We start from the raw sequence: 6,224 nt of genomic DNA, 5'->3' as shown, positions 1-6,224 counted from the left end.
GTTATAGTGAGAGGGATGGAGGGAGAAAAGAAGAGAGAGAGAAAATGAATAAATAAATAAATAAGGGATGGGGTACAAAGGGGAGGTGGGGCATTAACGGAAGTTAGAGAAGTCAATGTTCATGCCATCAGGTTGGAGGCTACCCAGACGGAATATAAGGTGTTGTTCCTCCAACCTGAGTGTGGCTTCATCTTTACAGTAGAGGAGGCCGTGGATAGACATATCAGAATGGGAATGGGATGTGGAATTAAAATGTGTGGCCACTGGGAGATTAGATTAGATTATGAGGACACTCAGTCCTTGTTTATTGTCATGCATGCATTAAAAAATGATACAATGTTCCTCCAGAATGATATCATAAGAAACACAGGACAAACCAAGACTAAAACTGACAAAATCACATAATTATAACATATAGTTACAACAGTGCAAAGCAATACAGTAATTTGATAAAGAGCAGACCATGGGCACGGTAAAATAAAGTCTCAAAGTCCCGATAGCCCCATCATCTCATGCAGACGGTAGAAGGAAGAAACTCTCCCTGCCATGAACCTCCAAGCGCCGCAAACTTGCCGATGCAGCACCATTGGAAGCACCCGACTGCAGTGGACTCTGAGTCCGTCCGAAAACTTCGAGCCTCCGACTAGCCCTCTGACACCGAGCACCAACCTCTGCCGAGCACTTCGACCCCGCCCCGGCCACCGAGCAACAAGCAAAGCCGAGGACTCGGGGCCTTCCCCTCCAGAGATTCTGAATCACACAGTAGCAGCGGCAGCGAAGCAGGCATTTCAGAAGTTTCTCCAGATGTTCCTCCGTGCTTCTCACATCTGTCTCCATCAAATCAGGATTGTGCACAGCACCCTACTGGACAAATAACAAACATCACCACTGGAATGGCCACTGCGAGCTGTGTCACATCGTCATCTTCTCCTCCTGCTTTCTCTGGCGGACACCCCCCTCACCACCATTCAGGGTCCTAGACAATCCTTCCAGGTGAGGCGACACTTCACCTGTGAGTAGGCTGGGGTGATTTACTGCCTCCAGTGCTCCCGATGCGGCCTTCTATATATTGGCAAAATCTAACACAGGCTGGAAGACTGTTTCGCTGAACATCTACGCTCTGTCCACCAGAGAAAGCAGGATCTCCCAGTGGCCACACATTTTAATTCCACATCCCATTCCCATTCTGATATGTCTATCCACGGCCTCCTCTACTGTAAAGATGAAGCCACACTCAGGTTGGAGGAACCACACCTTATATTCTGTCTGGGTAGCCTCCAACCTGATAGCATGAACATTGACTTCTCTAACTTCTGTTAATGCCCCACCTCCCCCTCGTACCCCATCCCTTATTTATCTCTCTCTCTCTCTCTCTTTCTCTCCCTCTCCCTCTCCCTCTCTTTTCTCCCTCTGTCCCCCCTCTCTCTCTCTTTTCTCCCTCTGCCCCTCTCACTATAACTCCTTGCCCATCCTCTGGGCTCCCCTCCCCCTTTCTTTCTCCCTAGGCCTCCTGTCCCATGATCCTATCCCTTCTCCAGCCTCGTATCCCTTTTGCCAGTCAACTTTCCAGCTCTTAGCTCCATCCCTCCCCCTTCTGTCTTCTCCTAACATTTTGGATCTCCCCCTCCCCCCTCCCACTTTCAAATCTCTTACTAGCTCTTCTTTCAGTTAGTCCTGACGAAGGGTCTTGGCCCGAAACGTCGACTGTACCTCTTCCTAGAGATGATGCCTGGCCTGCTGCATTCACCAGCATTTTTTGTGTGTGTTGTCTGATCAGTTTTTGTTCTTGAAGTTTAAATCTCTGTTGCTGCACTGAGTTATGTATTTTGGGTAAAACATATGAACAAAGAACTGCCACGAGTATAGACATAGTTTCCTACTGATAGCTAATAGTCAAATGCAAACTGCATGATTCAACTACATGATGCATCGCCACCTATCTAAATCTGTTCATGCATCTAGACAACCAAAATCAGGAGGGACTGTTGTACTGTAGTTCAAGTTCATCTCCCTAACTGAAGGCCATTGAAGTGACTAACAGAAATCTTCCTGCTTTCAGCTGACTCTGTGGGCTAGAATTAAAACTTTCTGCATAATATGGTTCAACTACAAGCCCACTAAACTATAAAATATCAGGAATGTGCTGTGCTTTTATCATCAAAGCCAGTTCTATTTTAGTCTGTGCGTAAACTATAGTGAGGCAACAAATTTCAGAACAAAATTACAGCCATGGTGCTTGACAGCACCTCCCCTCTAATGTGTTGTGTTGATAGTCATTATACTTGCAAGCAATAATTTTTTTCTGTATTGTTCCATTTGAAATGCAGTTTGCACCCACACACTCTGAAATAAGTATGATTCTAGGTCATGCTTATCTTTTAATCTAAGTACTCTCTTTAAGATCTTCAAGTACAGCCTTTAATGGTTCTCTAGAGGCCACTCTCTCTGACTTTGCAGTGCCTGGTGTGGTTTTGAGTAATGCATATCAGAAAAGCTCCAGCCCTGTTCCTGTGCCTGAGCTTGTATCATAGTTCATAGATATTTCAGTAGGCAATATGGGAAGAAATATTATTGGAACTTTTGTGAATTTCATGTTAATTTTATTGCTACTTAATAAAATTTGAAATTCCAATTCTCATTTCAATTTTACCTACTTAACAAGTGATTTAAAACACAATCCATGATCTCTGCTGTTCTGTGAGCTAGGAGGCTTAGAGCTCATATGCTTGTGGAACACCACAGTCAACTTGAATCAGCCTTTGTAAGACTCCAGAAAACCTTAGGGCTTATTGGCAGACAGGCCAAACATACAGTATATACTGATGAGATTTCCAGTGATTTTCTGGTAAGGCTATGGGAATTGATGGAAACCCCCTCCCTTCCCCTTGGAAAATGCCCAACAATTCTTCTGAAGAAATCCCCAATGCAAGTCTTGAGATTTATATACTAAGTTGGGGAAGATTGAAGTCTATCAGATTTTCCTTCTACTTGTTATCCACTGGAACCCACTGGACAGTACAAATGTTGATTTTTGTTGTCATGTCTTCAATGAAAAGCTTTAACTAACATATCTTGCATATTGTAATTGATAAATTCTGCAAGCCTCTGACACATGAGCTGTGGTTGGCATCTTCAGAACAGGGAGAACATTTAGCAAACTGACCTAGAATTCCCTGGAAATTACTGTAATTAATGCTGTTGAACAAATATTTACCAGGCAGAAATTTCCCCTCTTGTCTCAAAGGACATATATGAAATAAATAAGTTGATTAATTCATTTTATCTTATAGCATTTTTCTTCATAATATCATATAGAATAAAATAAAAGAATAATGTTGCAGTGCCAATTACCCAGAAAGAAGCAGCTTCTTTGTGATTTCACAGCTTGTGAGTTATATAAATCAAATCAGTTGACGTCCTCCATATTTATGAAGGGGTCAGCTGGTGGTGCAGTGGCATCAGCACTGGACTTCAAGGCAGATGGTTCCAAGTTCAAATCCAGCCAGGTCCCAACCTGGGCAGTAGCAGTATCTGCGTGGAAGAAAGGCCTTGACAATCTCTTCTGTATCTTGCCATGTAAAAACCCTATGGACCCTATGGTCCATGAAGTCATGAAAAGACAGAGTCGACTTAATGACTGAACAACATATTTATGTAGACTTTGGGGCATATTTCTTGACCTGCATGATAGTTGTTCATACACTTCATTTATTCATATTAACTATATGATAATTTTGCATGCCCATGGACTCTATTTAATTCCAGAATTTCCTTCATATTCTGACATGTACACCTCTTAGCTGGAGTTAATCAGTAATGTCCTACTTTTCTCTTAGTCCAGGATCAAATGTAACTTGTACCTGCCTGATAGCATCTAAGTTGGCAGCTATCCTTGTCTGTGTGACTCAGGACAAAGTCCACCCATACCTTTAGAACTGTCAGGAAATTTTGCAATCTGTGGGTTTGTTTTCCTGGTACGAAGTTGAAATCGGCTGCGGTTGAAACACTGGGCAAAGGTTGATTGTATAAATATCTCTTTCTTTCTGAATATTTTTTAAAAATCGGTTAACCTTTGTTATTCATGATTACTGGAAAAATAATTTTAGTGTAATGACGCACTGTCATTGTGGGAATGCAATGTCCCACAAATCTCTAGTATTGTAATTGAGCCTCCATGTTGACAATAGTGAAATGAACAGACACATTCAGAGTTAATGGCAAGGAGTCATTTAAGTCATCTGCTGCACTTCGATCAGGGAATCAGAAAGTGTTTTACTTTGTACCAAATGTTTTCAAAGCTAAATTCCAAGATATTTCCCGAAGATGAAGAAATATTCTAAAAAGAGGACAAGGTAACCATGGCTGACAAGGGAAATCAAAGACAGCATAAAAGGAAAGGAGAGGGCATATAATGTAGCAAAAATTTGTGGCCAGGTAGAGGATTGGGAAGCCTTTAAAAACCAATAGAAGACAACTAAAAAGAACCATAAAGAGAGAGAAGATGAAATACAAGATAAGCTAGCCAGTAATATAAAAGAGGATATAAAGTGTTTTTTCAGATATTTAGTATAAAGAGTAAAAGAGAGGTAAAAAAGAGTTTGAAAAAAACTCACTGGAGTTTAGAAGAATAAAGAGGGGATCTCACTGAAACCTATCGAATATTGAAAGGCCTAGATAGAGTGGATATGGAGAGGAACTTTCCTATAGTGAGAGAGTCTCAGACCAGAGGGCACAGCCTCAGAATAGAGGGGTGCCCATTTATAACAGAGATGGGGGAAAATGTCTTTAGCCAGAATGTAAAGAATCTGTAGAATTCATTGCTGCAGACAGCTATGCAGGCCAAATCATTGCGTATATTTAAGCCGGAGGTTGATAAGGCATCAAAGCTCATGGGGAGAAGGCAGGAGAATGGAGTTGAATGACTTGACGAATTGAATTACCTAATCCTGCTCCTGCGTCTTATGGTCTAAACATAGCAAGTTATTTTTGTGTTAAATTGGATTGCATGAACGATGCACTGGCCTTTCTTGCTGTACCTACAGACTGGAGCACATCCTCCCAGGGTTGTTAAATGGCTGCATTTCACTGACAGAGAGGTAGTGGAGTTTCTTTGTCTCTGAACACCAGCCAGCCTCAACCGAAGAGAAAAAAAATGTATTTGAGTGAACTTTCCTGTTTCCCTATGCTGCAGTCAAGAGAATCAGAGACCTATGCAGTTACTCTGTTTCTCTTTCCACAGATGCAGTCTGACCTGCTGAGTACTTCCAGAATATTGTGTTTGCTTTTGACCTATATGGTACTTCTCTGTGTGGGGGTGATATGATGGTTGTTTGCAAAATTAAGCAGTCAGCACTATTTGTCCCGGCAGTCTCAATTGCACAGTACCACATTTCTGCAACTTGTGACTTCCACTCCATTAATAAGCATTCAAGATTCAAGTTTATTTATTATATGTACATTGAAACATACAGTGAAAATGCATCCTTTCCATTAACTACCAACACTAGCAATGGTGTGCTGGGTCAGCCCCCAAGTGTCACCGCACATTCCAGTGCCAACATAGCATGCCCAGAATGCATGGCAGAACAAAACATCTACAGCGAAACAAGCTCCACTCCTCCCTCCTACCCATGCACATACATAGTCCTCTAACCCCAGAACAGACTGACTTCTCTGGGCTCCAGCTGACCCTGCTTATAATCTGTGATCATCCAAACAGTAAGGTGAAGTGGATTGGTCATTTTACATGCTTCATTTTAAAGGGATCCTTTGTGACATGACCATTTGAAAGCAGAGTGGAATAGTAGTGTCTGGGAATTTTAGGGTGCTCTTTCCATCGATAACTTCTGACACACATGAGACAGCCATGCAAAGCATTCATGTGATAAGATGCACTCAGTCACTAGAATCATTGCGGTGCTGATTTGTTAAGATCTCCCAATCATTGTAGCTTGTTGTGTGCATCAACCCTGTCATCATGTCTCTAGTAGTGACTTCGTTGAATCTGTTTGCTTTCAGGAGGTCCTGATGAAGGGTCTTGGCCTGAAACATCGACTGTTTTCCATAGATGCTGCCTGGCCAGCATTCTGTGTGTGTTGCTTTCTGGCTTATCTACACACATTTGAAGAATGTCACTCACAAGGTGGTTTTTTTTTGAAAGATGCTGGTGTCATCTTTTCCAATTCATCCATCTAGCTGCATGCATGTCAGGACTGAAGGAGCTA

The 6,224-nt window shown here is 42.1% G+C and overlaps 1 long non-coding RNA gene across 1 annotated transcript in view; it reads left to right on the top strand.

Moving 5' to 3' along the window:
* The first annotated feature begins 3,966 nt into the window (after positions 1 to 3,966).
* LOC134348040 (uncharacterized) overlaps positions 3,967 to 6,224 on the top strand; it is a 50,552-nt gene continuing 48,294 nt past the window's right edge. The window contains exon 1 of the long non-coding RNA XR_010018335.1: positions 3,967 to 4,016. This is a non-coding gene — a long non-coding RNA (uncharacterized LOC134348040). The remainder of the gene's footprint in view (positions 4,017 to 6,224) is intronic.

This window comes from Mobula hypostoma, chromosome 6 (genome assembly GCF_963921235.1).
Source record: "Mobula hypostoma chromosome 6, sMobHyp1.1, whole genome shotgun sequence".
Lineage (NCBI taxonomy): Eukaryota > Metazoa > Chordata > Chondrichthyes > Myliobatiformes > Myliobatidae > Mobula > Mobula hypostoma.
This window is presented reverse-complemented; position numbering and strand designations above follow the sequence as displayed.